Below are 19,631 nucleotides of genomic sequence, written 5' to 3' on the forward strand. Positions count from 1 at the left end.
GGGGAGCTGAATTGAGCCTAAGAGAGGTTAAAGAAATATATCCAGGATGGTATTTCATAAACATGCGTGTATGGATGAGAGGATAATTAAAATTTTGGTTATAAAGTTGTCAGTTATATACATACACTGCCAAACTTTGAAATTGACTTCAGAGAATGCTTGCCTGGGAAAAGTGGGTATATATATACTCTGTGAGCCTGGGAATGCATTCTGCCATAGCAGTAATGGCTGTGAAGAAAGGTTGTTTGCTCCTTTCCACTAAATAATCTTCAAGCCATTTTCTATTAATATACTACAATAATAAGGTATAAGACAAGATAACTGGTCTGTGTTGGTGTAAAGGCATCTCCATATTCCTCTTACTTAGCACAGAGCCTAACTATGTTCTTTTATTTTTATCTTATTTATTTAAATATTTTATCCCATCCTATACCCAAAGATTTCAGGGTGGTGTACAATAAAATCAATTTATACGTTCTAAAACTATTTAAAAGAGTCAGCATGTTTAAGAAGATTAAAAGCAGATTAAACAACTGGGCAAGTTAATAGAAGACAGTTTAAAGGCTGTTTAAACAGAATAAAGCAATTTAAAACCATGAACATGTAAAGATTTAGATGAGATCTACAAGGTCTCAAAGGCTTTAGTAAAAAGTCATGCTTTTACTTGGTGTCAGAATGGCATCAGTGCTGCTGCCAGCTGGGTCTCAAAGATATTCCACAATCTAGGGCTTTTTCACACTACACAGTTGTAGTGTTATATTCCACTTTAACAGCTGTGGCAACATCCTATGAAATCTTGCGATCTGCAGTTTAGTGAGCCAGCATTTTGTAGTGGTTTGAGAGTTAGGCTATGACCCTAGAAACCAGTTCCTGGTTTGGCCATCAACCTTGGGTAACCTTGGGCAAGTCACACTCTCTCAGCCTCAGAGGATAATGGCAAACCTCTTCTGAACAAATCGTGCCAACAAAATCCCTTGATAGGTTTGCTATAAGCTTGCCACAACTTGGAAACGATTTGAAGGCACACAACAACAACATTGAGGAATTAGAGCTCTCTGGCTGAGATTTCTAAATATCTCCTCTTTATCTGAAAAACCCACAGGATGTTGCCATGCAATTAAAGTGGGATATAGCACTATAATTGTATAATGAAATAGCCCCAAGATTCCATAGCAGAGAAGGCCCTCTCCCACATCCTCCTACAGTGGATTGTGTCCACTGGTGGGACACAGAGGAGGGCCCTTCCAACAGATCTCAATTCTTGGGCAAGCTGTTCGTGGGTTTAAATGTTACCACCATCTTGAATTCAGGCTGGAAGTGCAATTCTTGTAAAACTGATTTTATATGATTCCTACATGGTGTTTTGTGTTAGCTGCAGTTTCCAAATCATCATCAAGGAAAACCTCATATAGAACACATTGTAGGAGTTTAATCAGGAAGTTAGAAGTGCAGTACTACTGTGGCTAGATTATTATTGTCTCTATCTTCAGGGTCCTCCATGACAGAAGTGCATTCAGAATTCCCAAGCTATACACTGGTTCCCATAGGAGAAAACAATTCCACCCAGACCAAATTTCGTACTGAATTCCCAGACATAAGAACCATAATTTCAGAGGGTCTTTGTCTTATGGAGTTCAACTTCAGTTTATTGGCCCTAGTCCAATCTATTACAGCATTCGGGCATTGATCCAGCACTTGTACAGCCTCAACTGACCCTGGCAAAAAGGCAAAGTAGAACTGAGTGTCATCAGCATACTGGTGGCACTCACCCCCCAAACTCCTAATGACTTCATCTGGCAGGTTTGTGCAGATATTACACAGCATGGGTGATGGGATGGGAACCTGTGGGACAGCTGGGAAACTGGGCGGGGGGAGGTAAGAGCCTTCAGCTATATAAGCAGGGCACTCTCTTTAAACATTATTGGAAACAAACAGTTCTGGCTCTTCAAGCATTGGTATTTGGAATCTTTGCTGTTTGCCAACTATTCTAATTTTGCTAGTTGCTGAACACCTTGGTCTTCCAATACCAATTTACTACATGGCTCCTGACCTTGGCCTGTTCCCCCCTTGTGCATACAGCATCTCTGTCCCCCTGGTAACTGACTCAGATTTTCTAGATCTCTGCTCACACATCCCTGTCTCTGACTAGCTGGATTATACAAGTCCACCCACGTCATACACGGCTTTCAGCATACATTGAAAGTTGCACTGGGAAAAGGGCATGCTTCATAAGGGGTAATGGCACACATGCCCATGGTGCATGTCCACCACCACGTCGCCACGTGCACAAGCCCCATTCATTTAAATGGGGCTTGAGCATACGCAGAATTCCCATTATGAGGCGGAGTCCAGAACAGATCCCCCATGTAAGGGAAAGGCAGATTGTACATTGACCAGAACTTTATTTAAAGCCAGAACAATACAAAAGGAATCAAAAGTTGCTGAGAGTTCAAGAAAGATTGGCCAATAGCATTACTACTACCCCCACCATCACCCAGAGTAGGCTGTAAGTTAGAGCAACCAAGGCCATTTTGGTACCATACTGAAATCAGACTGAAATAAATGTGGATAATTTGTCTCCTCCAAAAGAGTTGAAGTTTCTCAACCCCCACATGCACAAGGACCTTGCTCAAAAAGGGATGTTAATGAGAACCAACATGGTGTACTGGTTTGAGCATAGGATTTGGACTCTAGAGATTGGGTTCAGTTCCTCACTTGTCCATGTAAACCCACCGGGTGATTTTGGGCATGTCACACACTCACAGCCCCCCAAAACCTGTGATACATTTGCCTTAAGGTTACCCTAAGTTGGAAACAACTTGAAGGCACACAACAACCAAGTGATGAGGCAGTACTTTTCATATACTTTGGTCCACAGAAGCCTCTTTAGGAGAGGTTCTACTACAGCCTCTTTCACTTTGCCTCCTGCTGAAAAAGTGAGGTATTTTGGCACTTTTTGTTTCAACCCATCAGTCCACATCTGCTAAACAGTATTAGCCAAGATGAGCAATGATGAGGTGAACTGTTTCAAGTGTCCTCTGCATCATCAGTTTGCAGTATTTGAAACTGATTCCAAGAAAATTGAACAAATGGAGCCCTGGATACATTCTCAAACTCTTTGATAATTGTGAGCAAATGCAAGAAACTTCTTCTATAAACTTCTAGAAGAAATAGCTACCCCAACAAAGAGGTGTGCTCCCAGATACAGGCAAACCTTGGTAAAAGTTCGTTTTTCAGATTATATATCCCAGAATCCCCCAGCTACCATATCCATTATGTCACTTATAGGCAAAAATGTCCAAGTTCTGAATATCAGTAATTCTAGGAGACTGGCATTCTGTTTCTTCTAGATTCTTTAGATTGACATCTCCTTTCCTAACTCCAAACTCTGCTTTTCTGACCTTGCTTCCTGGCTGACAGGTCAATTGTGACAGTGGCTCCTTGCTTACCTGTTAGTAAGGTCAGCTTTGCAAACAGCAACAAAACTCAAGAATTATTTCTTCCTGCAATGAAATTCCTGCTCATTGCAGAATATAGTAGCATCTTAAAACAAAACACACCATAAAGCCCCTGTCATTTAGTCCTAGGAGCGTGACATTGCACACCTCTTTGTATCTGAGCCCATATTCTGACTACACTCCAGTGAATCTAAATGAAAGATGGAGCTGCTGAACATGTCCTGTCACCTTGCCTTGAGAGGGGCCTTGGTGGACCCATGCATGTTATGCTGGAAGATAATTAATTGAATTTCTGAGCCATTATTTTGCTACTGGTCACAGCTATGGGGAAAACAACAGAAATCTTTTTATGGCTGGCACGATTGCTTCCCCTTTAAGATTTACGCTTTCGATAAAAGCTCACGATGGTGTCATTTTCATCTCCTAAATCAGATTTGTCTTTGGAAAAGAAGAAAAGCTCATGTGCACAACAGGATTCATGAAATCCCCAGATTGGTTGAGAGGGGGGTAAATGGCAGGTTTAAAGGAACTTAGCTCTTGAGCCCTCACCCTGATGGCCACAGACCGGCAATTCTACGGGCGAAAGAGTCTGAGAAGAGACTGCTGTTTTTCCGTTAATAAAAGGTTTAGCCTCAAGCACCAAAACAGACTTTCAGCTTTACATCCTTATCGTTCCCTGAGCAGTGGGAAGTTTAATAACAGAAGTTTCCTGAAACAGAGGAGAAGAATGTCTTTGTACTCTGTGCTGGTCTGTGACTTGCTTCAGTTGCTTCTAACTGTTCCCCAGGGAACCTTGGGGGTTTTTTTGGGAGTGTTGGAGCTTCTGAGTGAACCGATCATCACGAATGGTGGAGTGAACAAACAACCTTTCTTGAAAAACAGCTAGTACTCCTTCTTCTTTCTGCCTCATTCCAGAGTTGTGCCTGTAGTTCTGAACCATAGTCTGAAGACTCTAATGACTTGAGTGTGGTCTAATTAATTGAAACTGAACCCACACCAGACAAATGCTCACAACCTATAGAGCTAACCTGGAAGTTAAGGTTCAGATGGTGCACCACTCCCCTTGATGATACATTTGATCATCTGTGGGCTCTTCTGTACCCAGGTTTAAACTTCAGTGCCCAAATTTAAGCTGTGACTAGGAAAGCTTGACTGAGGCTGGTATGTCAACTCTGCAGATCTTGCCAGGCTGCCTTGGTTGCACCATGTAAGGATTCCTGCAGTGTGTTCTGCATAGAGTGTCCCCTGAAGACTACCCAGAAGCTTTCATTAGTCTAGAAGGCAGCAGCCTAGCTATTCTATTCATAGGGCCTGTACAGACAAGCCAAAATAAAGCTACTTTGGGTCACTTTGGAGGTATGCTTTTAAATGATGCAGGTGTCCTAAGAGTCCGGAAGCCACACCAAAGCCATGCTCCAGTCATATAAATGCATGGTTTTAGACTGATTTAACTTTGTTACATTAATCAATTGTTTAATATGTTTCAGAATGTTTAAGTTATTTTTACTATTCTACATTTTAGTTGTTTAAAATTATTTCATTGTAAGCTGCCTAGAGACCCTATGATACAAGGAAGTATTTTGCAGATGATCTTAAGGTGAATTGACTTAATGTGAATTCTTAGGATTGCACTGTAAGAGCCTTTCCAAGTACTTAGCACTATCAATGAAATAGTCAATTTCATTCTCAGTAACGCCTGATTGTTACCTTAGCAATGGGATGGGAACATCAACTTGTAGGTTGTGTGGGGAAATTTGTGGCCTTCCACTTTGAAGACTCAAAGAAAGAGAGTCACAGGCTTAAAATTTTATCTAGAGAAGGTATGAAATTTGGGAGTGCCCTGTGGCATATAAAAGGCTCAGCACATATAACGGATTTTCCTGAGAGATGAGAAGAGAGCTTGCACATTTTATTTCCTTTTTTCCCCTATGAAGGAAAACATGAAAATACAGATGTTTCCAACTAGAAGTCAATCTTCTTTATCTCTTTTAAAAGTTAGGGCAAAAGTTAAAATTGAAACTGTAGGTAGACTACAGTAATGTCTTTAGAAAGTTCTGACAATAAATGTGAGAAGCCATAAATCAGACTGTGTCCTCCCGGTGCACTCTGCCACTGGAAGCCTGATCATCTCATGCACAGTTGTTCTGAGACCTGCCAATATGTCTTTCTGTCCTTTCAATATTGTCATTAAGAGGTAAAAAAGGAATATGATGCAGCTCAGAGGAAAGGGTTTCAATTCCTTGAATACATGGAAACCATGGATGTCAGGCTTGCAAAGCCTTTTTCTGATTTATTTTTGTGTGTGCTGGTTTTGAATTCTGTCTCTACTTCTGGGCTAGAAAGATCATTGCTCTCATTGGACAGAAAATTCCTCTTTGTTTGGTGGCACCATTAAGGTTAGGATTTGGGCAAAAATGATAGCTTCCACAGTTTCTCGTCTCCATTTGTTACATTCTGTGTACTGTTCTTTCCCCTGTTTAGACATTCTCTCTCCTTTTCTTTCCTTTGTTCAGAACCCACTATTATGGATGCCAGCAAAATAAACCATGCAGTTCATTGGGTACTTGATATTCCCTGTTCCAAAGAACCAATATCCTCATGATGCCAGGTTGCCTTGTCTCAGTGGAATCTGTAGCTGGACAGGAAGGACCCACTGCTCTCAAAATTTAAGGTTCATGTAGCACTTTTGAGGCTACTCAAGTCTATGAAAGCTACCAGTTTCTTTCTTCCAGTCAGCCTCAAAAGTGCAACAAGATCCTTTTTCATACTGATTTTCCAGACTAACACTGCTATGTTTTTGAGTTGTATCACTGTGGAAAGATATACGTGTGTGTTTGCTTGTGGCAAATATGCTTACTTTTGAGATAAATGGGTAGTGATGATGACACAGATAGAAAAACAAGGGAGAAGGAATACATCTTTGTAGAATGGAGTGCTTTCTAGAATAATGGATATTATTTTGCATATTCTTCCCAAATTCCATAAGGGGTGAATCCAGAAATAGCATTCTGTGACTGGCAGAGGACAGCTGACCTGCTGAAATGCATGTCAGTAGAATTATGTTTGATTTGTATGTCCATCCTTCATTCCATTTTCCATCCATCTACCTGTCCTTCTTGTCTTCCTGTCTGCCCCCCCCCCCTTCTTCTTTCTCAACTTTCTGGATAAATGAAAAAGCCAGATACAATTTCTGCTTACCTTTGCAGGACTCCAACCTCTTTTCTGCATCTTAGGGTATTTTTTCCTCACTCCAGAGCCTCAGATTTGCACTTGAGAATATGGCCCTGCTTGGTACCATTGAGACTGAATGTCTTTTGCATCGGGTTGAAAAAGTATGTGGGTTAAGGCATCTCTGTTCAGTGCTTACCACTTCCCCTGGCCTTTATGAAAAGGAATAATAAAGCCTAGGTACCAGCAGCATCATTCCTTGCCTAACACTATGAAATACATAGAGTCACTATAAGTCATAAGACAATTTAAAGGCACACACACACTCTCTCTCTCCCTCGCATGTGCACACACCCCATCAGTATTCTCATCACAGTGCACTCCTTGTCCCTGGATGGCTGCACTCAGCATTTTTATGTAGATGCTGAAAAGCAAGCAGGACAAAATAGAGACCTGCAGAACCCCATTGTATAAAAAGTCAATTGGTCCACTTGAAATTCCATCATCTGCTCAGGGCAATGCCTCAGGCAAAGCAGCACACTCTGGGACAGGCACCAAGATTAAGAACAATTCTAATGCCACAGCCACCATTTGCATCTACCCACATATTAGGTAAAAGTGCTTGCAAAGAAGTATGTATTAGAAGAAATGTACACAAAAGCATTAATAGTTTTTTCTGTAAATACTCTTTGAAAGTGGCAAATGGATGTAGAAGTTGAATAGAACAAACCCATAATGAGAAAAAGGAGGGGCAGGGAGAGAGAGAGAGAGAGAGAGAGAGAGAGAAAGCAAAATTGACACACACACACACACACACACACACATCATGATTCTGATGTTCCAGCACCTTCCTGAATCTTCGTTCACGAAACAAAGCCATATATATATGAATATATATATTCAATTTCATTCACTTTTTTTCCTTTTGTTTTCCTGGAGCAACCATGGAGCACTGGGAAGGGTACGCAGAGCCCTAAGAGCTCCTTGGAGCACAAGTTGGGAACCCCTGATCTAGAGGATCCAGATGCCTGCTTTTCCCTTGACATGCCACCAGAATGGAAGGGAATATACATACATTCTATAGGTGCCTTTGTTATTTTCCCTCTATCCATTCCACCAAATTTCCCCTTAGTGCCCTGCCAGCATAGATCCAGGAACCAGGGTTTGAATTTAGCAGTTGCCACTCCTGAATCTCATCACATTCTCTCCCAATCAATCGCTCATAACATCTCTCCCTCCCCAGTTGTTTTCTGTTTTTGAAAACTTTGTTTCTTAGTCTTTGAATATTGTCATCTATTAATCTGAAAGTTTAATAACAGTATATTTCCCTGTCTCCATTAATGGAGGACATTTGTGGCCTTAGCCTTTTAATTGGGTGATAATTAGTATCTAAATAACATCTTTGACTTGCTGAAAATGAACCTGTTAGCTCATGAGTTCTCTAAAACATGCCCTTGTTTTTTAAAGGCACCAGTGCACATTTGCGAAGGGGATTGATTAGGATGCCTAGGAGCTTATTAGACCAGATATTATACTGAAGAATATATATTGCCCCTTTTTAATATTCTGGAGGCTTTTAGGGAAATTGTCATTTCAAATGCATACACACAAAGAGCAAATGAAAATTTGCTTATTTCAATTATATCTAGGATGTTTAAATGGGTAAAACCCATATAAGATAAACCATGCAAAATAGTGACAATGTGATTGTAGTCAAGAAAAAATAATGATCAAAATAGGATCAGCAATCAAGAAAAGGCCAATGAAAACAGACATGCCTTCATAGGTTTCCTGAAGACCAGCAAAGAAGGGACCTGATCACTTGATGGAAGTGGATTACAGCCAGTATAGAAAAGGCTTTTGTATGTGAAGGACCACTTTTGAGAAGCAGAATGATGGTCACGCTGGCTCAGGTGAAGGTAGTAACAGATACTTTAGGGCCGAATTATTTAAGACTTTAAAGCAGAGGTAGGGGCAGATTTGAATATGGGAAGGGTATTGGGCAATGTGAGAGCCAGGGTTCAAATCCCTGCTTGGACATGAAACCCCCCTGGGTGACCATGGGCAAGTCACAGTCTCTCAGCCTCAGAGCATGGCAATAGCAACCCCCCTCTGAAGAAATTTGCCATTAAGTCAGAAATGACTTGAAACTAAACAACACACACGCACACACAAACATACAAACACACTGGGCAATGCATTTCAACAATGGATGGAGCAGGGAGGAATAATACAACTTTGGCCAAGTTCATGACTTAATCCAATCCATTATCTCAATTTAATCCATGTAACAGTTTGAAAGTGCACATCTTTAGTTTCTGTAGCCTTGCTTAACAGTTAAACATTTTTAAACATCCCATATTTTTAAACAGCCTGTTATCTAAAGTCATTGATGTAAGGGATAACTGCAGATGAATAACAGCAGAAGAAGCTGCAAATTAAACCTATGCTCCACTGGTTCTTCTCATCTGCTTTAAAAGTTAAAACCAGCACTTTAGATTAGGCGCAGAAGAACACAGACAGCTCTTGCAGGAGGTATTGTTGTCACATAAGCCTCCTCATAGCCCACACTAATATCTAGGCAGCCATCTTCTGCATCAGCTTAAATTTATAAACCATCTTGAAAAGCCAGCCCTACATATTACAGCAGTATAACTGAGATGTCACCACAGCATGAATAACGGAAGGAATAATTAATAATAATAATTTTTATTTTTCTATTTCCTGCCTCTCCCTGTGGATCGGGGTGGGATCCCATCAATATCAACAATACAGTCTACAAAATACATAACAGATTAAAAACATCATCATATAACCACAATACACAATAAAATACAGTACAATACAATATTAGTCAATGCTAGTCGGCCAGCAATGTTACAGTAGAGGAAACAATACATCTGATTCATCTGTTTTTCCATACAATCTAAACGGGGTGGGAATCTTCACTATAGCAGGTCAGGTGGGTACGCCCACTGGAAGAGATCCATCTTTAATGCCTTCTTAAAGGCTTCTAATGATGGGATGAGACGGATCTCTTCCGGCAAGTTGTTCCATAATTTTGGGACCACGGCTGTAAATGCTTTTTGGGAAGTAGCGACCAGTCTGGTTTTTTTGTATTCCAGCAGTTTCTTCTCTGAGGTTCTGAGTGTGCGGGGTGGATTGTGTAGGGAGAGGCGTTCCCTTAAGTAACTCGGGCTCAAGCCATGTAGGGCTTTAAAGGTGACATCCAACACTTTGTATTGCGCCCGGAAGCTAATCAGTAGCCAGTGTAAAGATTTTAGTATTGGTGTAATATGGTCCAATCTTGATGTTCCCATGATCAATCTGGCTGCAGCGTTTTGGATTAACTGAAGCTTCCGAACTTGGTACAAAGGTAGCCCCATGTAGAGTGCATTACAGAAATCTAAATGAGAGGTTACCAGTGCATGCACCACTGCTTCAAGGTCTCTCCGGACCAGGTAGGGGTGCAGCTGACGTATCAACCGAAGTTGGTACCAAGCACTCCTGGCCACCGCCTCCACATGCGATGTTAACTGTAGAGACGAATCCAAGAGCACTCCCAAACTGTGGACTTCATCTTTTAGGGGAAGTGTGACCCTGTCCAGGACAGGTTGACAAATCTTCCCACCCGGCCCAGGGGTTCCTATCGCAAGTACCTCCGTTTTCTCTGGATTCACCCTGAGCTTGTTTTCCCTCATCCAGCCAATTACTGACTCAAGACAGGCACTTAGAGGAGAGATGCCATCTTCTTCAGTTAACTAAATAACTGCAAGACCAGTCTTCCTCTTCAGCTAGATTTATTCTGTGTGTATGTGCCTCCAAGCAGGATAAAGTGCCCCCTTCTTTACATCAGTCTGCCTATCTGTGTCAGTCCATCCATCCATCCATCCATCCATCCATCCATCCATCCATCCAAATATCCATCCATCTTTTATTGACATTTACCTGCTTACTTACTTACTAACTAAGGAGCTGGACAGATGTGGGGAAAGGGCCGCCCCTTTATGCCCCGCATCATTGCATGGTGACTGCACATCACGGCAATGATGTGCTCAGAAAAAGGAGCTGCAAAACACGGGTTCTCTTTCTGATGCTGCCAAGGCACCATTAGCACCCTGGAGCGGTGTAGTGACATCCATTGTGCACTGTGCCATTTGGCACAATGCACGTCATCGGCACACGCACTGCCTGAAGGCGCGCATGCCAAAATGTTGCTGGGAGCATGGGGACACTCCGCCCTCCTGAGCCCTTAAATCAGCCCCAGGACAGCGCTTTTTGCCCATCTGTATCGGATCTAACTTATTTAAAGGATTTATGATCTCTAAACCAACCAAGGCACCTGAGGCAATGTACAATAGATCGAAACACTTAATATATTAAATACCAAACAATTTAAAATGAATTAAAACCCATCTTTAAAAATAGTTTTAAAACAACAAACAAGTAAAAACAATTAAAACAGTCAGAGCAGCCATCCTAATTCTAAGAATCAAAGCCCAAGTGAAAGAGCGTAATCTTCACTGCCCACTCAGAAGGGATGGATCCAGCTTGACCTTCCATGGGAGGGAGTTCCAGGGCATTAGAAATAATAGTTTCTCATGAATGGGATTTTGTGATTTGCTAATCCCCCCTTTCTCTTTTTCTTTCTCTCCTCAGCACTTCATAGTTTCAGTATTCTTGATCCAGTTATCTGAACACGGTAAGTACTAAACATCTTTAAAAACATTAAGGTAACCCACCATGGCCAGGATTCTTAGCATTTGTATATTTGTCTGTGTCAAGTTAATGAAAAGATTTCCACAATGGTGATTTGCTAACAGTCAGAGGTATTACAGTCAGAGCGGGATTCAGCCATATGTAGATACCCAGAGGTATTCAAATAAAGAGATTTTCAACTACACCTGACATGGTATCTATGAACCCACTGAGGTACTCATGAAACTCAGGTAATAATGAATAGGACATCATTTTAGCAAAGTGTTCTCTATGACAAGGTTGTATGCACCCTTTTCAGCCTAAGGGACAAATTCAGTTTTAGAGAAGTTCTTGGGGGGCCTATTGCATTGGTGGATGGGGCCAAAAGCAAAAGCAAGTAGTAGACTAAAAATGCAAGCATCTTTATCTGAAAGCTCTTATTGCCAGTTAGTAAGCCTTAGGGGAAGTATGTCTACTTTTGTGAAGTCGAAGGCTTTCATGGCCGGCATCCATAGGATTTTTTTGCAGGCTTTGTGGGTTTTCCAGGCTGTGTGACCATGTTCCAGAAGAATTTCTTTCTGACGTTTCACCAGCATCTGTGGCTGGCATCTTCAGAGAAGATGTCTACTTTTTCAAATGGGTTCAGGGGAACCTGTACTGAGAATCCACCAAATGATGTTTGGAGGTAAAGTCACTTGGAGAACTCCAGAGAATCAAACTGGAATCCTCAAAGGAAACTTGCTCATGCCTGGTCCCTGAATTAATTTAGTCAGAGATGTCAAAGACTACTATTTGGACCTTTTCAGCTAATAAAGAATATATAATTTGAATCTAACATCAAATTATATTATTACCATATTTTACCATATCACCGTATACATTCTCTCTCTCTCTCTCTCTCTCATCATATTCTTTTGCCACTGCAACATAGTAAATATATTTCAGTGTGTCATAGACAGTACTCCTGCTGCAGTCATCACTGGAGTTATAATTGTTATTAAAGAAAGTAACCATATATACAAAAGAGAAAGCTATCAAATGTAACCAGCAGCCAGCATCCAGACAAATTCATTTGGTTCACATATCTGTATTATTTATTTATATCTTTAAAATTTACTCACTTATTTTATTTATGCCCCACTTTTCTCCTGAATGGGATTCAAAGCAGCTTTACAGCGTAAATTAAAACAGAGGAGTTTAAAAAGTATGAAAACTACCCGAAAAGCAATTCCAGCTCAACATTAGGAGGAACGTCCTGACAGTAAGAGCTGTTTGATAGTGGAACACACTCCCTTGGCAGGTGGTGGTCTCCTTCCTTGGAGGTCTTTAAACAGAGGCAGGAAGGTAATCTGTCAGGGGTGTGTTGATTGTGTATTCCTGCATGGCAGGGGGTTGCACTGAGTGGCACTTGGAGTCTCTTCCATCTCTATGAATCTATGATTCCAGCTACAGAAGTTAAATAGCAATAAATAGTACCTATTTGATTAAAACACTATTTTCAAAACATTAAAATTTTATATTATTACTAGCTGTACTCAGCCATGTGTTGCAACATATAATTGTCCATATGAGAAGCAATCCATGTCTAGATCTAAACCGCACCATTCTAAAGACTGTTCCTGAGCTTTGTTGATGGCGATTGCAAATGCCAATTGAATATTCATTATAGCGTGTGTTGCTGTTATGTCCAACAGATGGCACTGTTTTTTAAAAAGCATATTTTTACCTGTCACAGGTGTGACATCTATATAATAGTAGGTATATGTATATAAAAACATGGGTGCATTCGAATGGAATGTTGTGTCAAAATTTCAACGCAATCAGTGAAGATCTTTTGAACAAATGAACATTTACATTCTTATATATATAGATTAAGATAGATTATTCCATTTATAGACATATTTCTGTCAAAAATGGATCTCAATGACATGTAGCTTTCCCAGCAGCTGCTCCCAGATGGAATTGCTTCTTGTGGGAAGTTTGGTTGTCCCCTCTCTCCTTTCCTTTCACCGAGGGCCAAGACCTTCCTATTCAGGCAGGCCTTCGGTTGAAAAACTATGTAATTAAAAGGGTTTGTGGTGGGATTGTGTGTTTTTTAATCTTCCTTATAATGATCTATGTTTTTATATAGTTTTAATTTCCTACTTTAAATTGAACTGTTATTAATTCTTTTTAACATTTTTAAATCATGTTTTAACTGTATTGTGTATTTAAATGCTGTAGACTACCTTGAATCCTGGGTAGGGAGCAAGTCAAGATATAAATCAAATGAAATTAATTTAATATCAATGTATCAGTTTTTATATCCTGAACATACGGTTCAACTGCATTTATATTATATTATATTATATTATTTCTATTATTTATAATATAATATTATAGTATTATAGTATTATTTATATTATTATAAACGGCATTATATTATATTTTTGACTCAAATCAAAATGCAGTTATATTTCAGTGCTTGCATTCTTTTTTCCAATACTGTGCTGCAGTTTTCCAAGGAAAAATCCATGCAAGAATGCATATATTGGGGGGAAATGCACACAAACATCGTTGGAAGATTTTTGCATTCTCTTTCCCCCTCCTTCGATAGATAGGGATTTCCTGCATGCAAACTCCTCTTTCATTCAACTTAACCATGTGATTTAGGTCACTGCTCCCTTGGGACTAAAAGGCATTCTCTCAAAGATTTTCAACTTGAACTGCTGGTGTTTTCCACCTTCCTGTTCTCTCAACTTCCTCTGGAAAGATGGTGTGATAAATATTTCTCTTTACCTGAACTATTTGATAGCTAGATTAGGATATAGCTTCTAGGTAAATATAGATTAAAGCCATTAATAAACTTTTGTTTGCACTACATGCTACTTGTGTTGTTTTTGAGTCAGTCTCAGTTCTTAGGGAAGCATAGTTAGACAGGCGCACATTTTTGCTACTCTGCTGATTTTAAAGGTTAACCTTAGCAGGCTTGGCTTTGACATTTAATATTTTTGTTTCCTTGGTAAGGGCTGAAGCCTTGGGAAACTTAAATTACCTTACAAACATTAAGGAAAATGTCCTACAAATTGACATTCTGTTGAGGAAAATAAGGTGCAGAAACGAGTATATTAGGAAAAAGTGTTTGAAAGAATGTTTATATTGGAGGAGAGTTAAAAAAAATGTGACTGTTAGGATAAAGGATAAAGGATATTAGGATAAAGAAACATGAAAATACATACAAATTGTAATGTGGATTTTGGAGTTGGGGAATCACAAAACAATTTGGAAATGGGAGAATATTGATTTAAGGTTGGGAACAGAAGAAACAGAATGAAAACAAAAGTGGGTTATAAACTGCCGCTTTGCGGTGATCTGCCACCGCCGCTGTTTGCTCCGTGAGGGAGCCACTGCAGCCAAACCGCTCGGCTCCCTTACGGAGCAAAAAAGAAGCTCCAAAATGGAGCTTCTTTCTGCGGCGCAGCTATGACGCCGCGAGGCGCCACTGGCACACTCGCAACGTCATAGGCGCCGCGACACGTCTGGACGCTATGCATCCAAGATGTAAACATGGCGGCGGCCGTCTGGAACGGCGGTCGCCAAAAAATACGTAGTGACTACGTATTAGGGTTAGGAGGGTGCGGAAGCACCGCACCTTCCTAACCCTAATACGTAGTCACTACGTATTTTTTGGCGGTCTGTAACTCACCAAAGTTGACAGATTTCATACACTTCAGCAGTGTCAGTGTGGTCAAAATGGCAAAAGGTATTAATGAAGAACACCAAACAAGTTGAGAGAGGCTTCAACAGTTTGTTTTTGCCTGAGGCTAAAGGAAAGGGCAAGTTTCCACCTTCTTCCTTCCTCTTCCTCCAATGAATTAACCAAGTGCAAACTACTTTTGCACACTGAATTCAGTTTGCAGCAAAGGAAGTAAATGCAGAATGATGAGATAAAGTGAAAGGAGGAGAGAAAAGGTGGGATATTTTAAAAGCATCTCAAAAGGGGAAGGACAGCAAAGGAGTAATTGGGACTGTCCCTGCCAGTTGGAGGATATCAGACTTAAACATTCCTTATCACAGGATGTTCTACTCTATCTCACCCCTAAAATGTATTATTGGGACCCTTGGTTGTCTGTACTGGAAAGGGCCTTTAAGTTAAATATGTTTTGTCAACAGTGCAGTGTCTAAGCTATGTGACTTGCAGGAAAGCTACCGACTTGTGTGTGCATTTGGGACTTAAAGATCTAAGGAAATAAGGCAGGATGTGACCTGTTTCATAGATCCATTGCAAGAGAAAGGGGAGCTTTGTCTTGGGTCTTCTGTTACTGAAGCATAAGAAGTTAGATCATATAGCTGTATCCTTTGTACAGGTTTGTTACCCAAAGCAGAGCATCTTTGGGAGAGACCATTCTAGAGGCTTACTTTTAAGGATAGGGGCAGGAAGAATAGTGTAGTCCCTTCATGTATCATTGTAAAGTAATATTTTAATTATTCTTTTGAATGCACTTCAGTCTGTGGCTGCCTAATTAACCAAGTTGCTCAGCTTTTGAACAGCATCAATCAGAGCATTGCTGGAAATGTCTGGATCTAATTTTTGAAGATTATGGTTAAAGGAAGGACACTTTGCCTCTATTGTTGCTCAACTTAAAGGGTCATCTATAATGGGCACCACCTGTTCGGCCAGCTTGTTATTAAAATCTCAACTAACATGACAACGATGCCTGGAAAGAGTTTTGGCATCTGTGTGGGTTTTGTTTTCAAAAATATATCAAAGATCCCATTCATTTCCAAGACTGTTCCAAAGGGTTGTGCTAAATGTAGCAGTGAAACCAACCTTAGGAGACTTCTTCTTCTAATACAAAACAAATTGTCTGGAAGGATTTTATAAAAAGAAAAATGGAATAGTTCTGTCAATGTAAGAGTCACACTGCTAACATCTATTGTGTTGGGTAATGTTGGGATTGATCGACTGTGTAGCTGCAACTGCCTCTCTTTAAGAGGATCAGTCACTTTGTTCTCTTGTCTGCTTCTTGACTTATGCGCACTGCACAGGTATGGTGGTTTGATGTCACTTTAATTGCTATGTTTCTGTCCTATAGAATCCTGGGATTTTCAATTTTATGGGAGACTGAATTCACTGATGTGCTTTTCCACAAAGTGCAGCACTAGAGGACCTCTCTAGCAGAGAATTCTAGACTCCTCCCTAAACTACGGATCCCAGGATTCCATAGGATGGAGCCAAAATTGTTAAAGTGGGTTCAAAGTGCTATTATAATCATGCAGTGTGGTTGCACCTTTTGATAAAAGCTTCCCTATAAGAGAAGGATAGCAAACCTCTAGCCCATGGCCAAATGTCTATCTAAAAAGAAAGCAAACTGTTAATTCATTATTATTTGTATTGTACTGCCCAGGATGGGTGCCTATGGAATTCACTGCAGAATACCAACATGGAATTTTCATGCTAGGGATGCACCATCCACATGACTGGCACCAGGCACTGCACTGCTTTTTCATACAACATAATTATTGATATCTGTTGACTGTAAAACATGTATGATTTCAAGTAAATTACAGAATGATAACGGTAGAGCTCCCAAGGGCCAACTAATCTACTCCTGCTGTGATGGACCTGATTTTCATTTTTCCAGTCAAGACTGTGTATTTTTTCCTCAAACTTGGAATAAGACTGCACAAAAAAAGGAGTCTGTTAGCATACTTGACATATTTCATGTTATATTTGGAGTTGCCATATTTTCATATCTGGAGCCTGTCATGTTCTAAAGAAGTCATAATGACCTTTGGAACACCAGGAGACATTTCATATGAAGGATATGTAGACGTGAAGACATGTGAATGACCCAAGTAATACCAAGATAAAAGCTAAATGGGTTTGTTCACCACACTGTTCTCCCTCCAGGAACTCCACGTATCCTCTCACACAAAAGTCAAAAGCAAAGGCGATTAAGCCAACATTTCCTACCTACACCCTGCCATGTTCCCAGCCAACGTACCTATCCATTTATTTGGGGGTTGCCCTAAATCCAGTGGTGTTTTCTATTACTGCAAAGTTAAAACCACCAGTTGTTCTGGAAATCTATTGTCAGTTCTCTGGGAAGGCCATCAGGTCTGCATTACATTGCAAGATAGCACCTAGTATTCTTCAAGGCTCTGATTTCAGGTATAGATATCAGTACCAATTAGATTCCATACATTTTTGTACTAGACTGTGTGTCTTCTACTCACTACACTGCTCTCAAACACCATCTGAGCCATACCCCACTTTCTGTGATCTCCTCTTCAGAACAAGTAAATATTACCCCTCTACAACCCAGTGCCTCCACTATCCAATCTCCATACCTCTGTTTCGGTTAGCTTTGAATGCTGTGTCAGTTTGAATTACTATCATATGCTTGGTTGCCTTACTGCATATTTCTAAATAAAATCTTCTTTATTCACCAGACCTGGAGTCCCCTGCAGTTACTACTGGTATAAATAGGTGGAAACAATCCTCAACATTACCCAACTTTTCACAAACCTCTTTGAGCTAAACAATTCCCCCAGAATTTAAAAGAGAAGTTGACATCGTCCTCTCAACCTTTTTGAGTAACATGTCCTCCCTAGTTGCCATTGGCTAATCTATGATATAATGGAGCATGTCTAAGACATAACAGGACAGTGATGTTGGTAGTGCTTCCCATCTATCTATTCACGCACATACATTCATGTGCATGTCTGTTTTACAGTCTGAAAAAAATGAGATAATTCTAGCATACTGAGGCCCAAAACCTTTCCAGAGGCAGTTGAAAATAATTTTGAGCTTTCTGATTTTTCCCCATATTCTTTCAGTTATACAAATAATTATGCACTTGCAAGCATTAAGCAAATTCTATATCCCAGTTATTTGTGGCACATGGATTTATTTTCTGTAGAAGCTTCATATGGATAGTATACATTTTAATGTTGGGCTTTAAAAAAGCAATTACAGTAATTCAAATTATTTCCATATTCAATGTGTATTTGGAAATAAGACCCTCTTTCTTCTTTAAACAATGTAATAACACAAAATATGAAAATCAGAATGACTGCTTGCATTTCAATATTGTGTGTAGCTTGGGATTCTTTAAGTTAAAAAAAATCCACCTTTCAGTTCCTTAGTAGTGTATTTATCTTGCAAAGCCATGTAGCAGTAAAGCTTTGTGGATTAATGCCTTTGAATCAAGAAAGTTGTTTCGATTAGAAATTCTTTTAGCAGCTGCCATTTTCTTTCCTTTTTCTGTACAATAACAAACATGATTAGCTCCAGTACATCATGCTTGCCTTAACCTGCTTGTAATTGGAAGAACTTGCTGTATATATTCTGCTGTCCATCTTAGGTTGAAGACTGACAAGTAATTACAGTACAGGCAGTATCATCTTTGGTAATTACTGTTGTCACCATTGATCCAATTAACCAAAATAACTAACTCAATGGAACCAGAGTCATCCAAGATTTGTTGCTGGATCCAGATTGCATCATACGGAGTTTTGCTGCAGACGGTGGGGCTTTGAGATTTTCCAGTTTCCCAAAATAATTTTTAAAAGAGGATAATAGAGATTTTGAAGGGAAATCACATTTTCATTTCCTGCTAAGGCAATCCATGCCATATTATTTTATTTACCATCTCTCATTAAATCACTTCCTCATCCCCTTGCCCCTTCCCATCACTGCCTAAACCTGATCCTCTTCTCTAGTTTTCTTTGACATCACACAGCCAAGGTAGCCTTTCAGAAAGAAAATCTCATAGTCCTTGAGAAACAATACGAATAAACCAAATTAAGATTTTCCATACCTTGGTTCAGTCATTAATCAGAATGGAGGCTGCAGTCAAGTAATTACTGGTGTCACAGAAGATGACTAGGACTTCGAAGGACAGCTATGAAGGAACTAGACAAGATCTTGAAGTGTAAAGATATATCATTGAATGCTAAGTTAGAATTGTCCATGCTGTCACATTTCTCATTTCTGTATACAGTTGTGAAAGCTGGACAGTGACGAAATCAGATAGAGAGAGAATCAATTGATTTGAGATGTGGAGCTGGAAAAGAGTTCTACTGTGGACTGCTAAAAAGGCAAATAAATAGGTTTAAGAGCAAATCAAGCCTGAACTCTCCCCAGAAACAGATGGGCAGACAGGGGCAGCTTCTGGCCACTCTGGGGGCTTAGTGTTTACATGATGCACACCCCCAGGTAGCCAGGGCTACCTAGGGCAGCCCAAAACCAGTCCCAAAAAGAGCTTCTTCTTTCCATTCCTTGCCACACTCCTGCATAAGGTTAAATCTGTGTATGTTCAT

General features: G+C 40.1%; 1 protein-coding gene across 9 annotated transcripts in view; it reads left to right on the forward strand.

Moving 5' to 3' along the window:
- The window catches only part of SEMA6D (semaphorin 6D), a 343,265-nt gene that overhangs the window by 179,740 nt on the left and 143,894 nt on the right, over positions 1-19,631 (forward strand). For all 9 annotated transcript variants that reach the window (XM_042473533.1, XM_042473541.1, XM_042473539.1 and 6 more), the window contains exon 4: positions 11,286-11,328. The gene's annotated coding sequence lies outside the window, so the exon portion shown is untranslated. The remainder of the gene's footprint in view (positions 1-11,285; positions 11,329-19,631) is intronic.

The sequence above is a fragment of the Sceloporus undulatus genome, chromosome 6, assembly GCF_019175285.1.
Source record: "Sceloporus undulatus isolate JIND9_A2432 ecotype Alabama chromosome 6, SceUnd_v1.1, whole genome shotgun sequence".
NCBI classification, from domain to species: Eukaryota; Metazoa; Chordata; class Lepidosauria; order Squamata; family Phrynosomatidae; genus Sceloporus; species Sceloporus undulatus.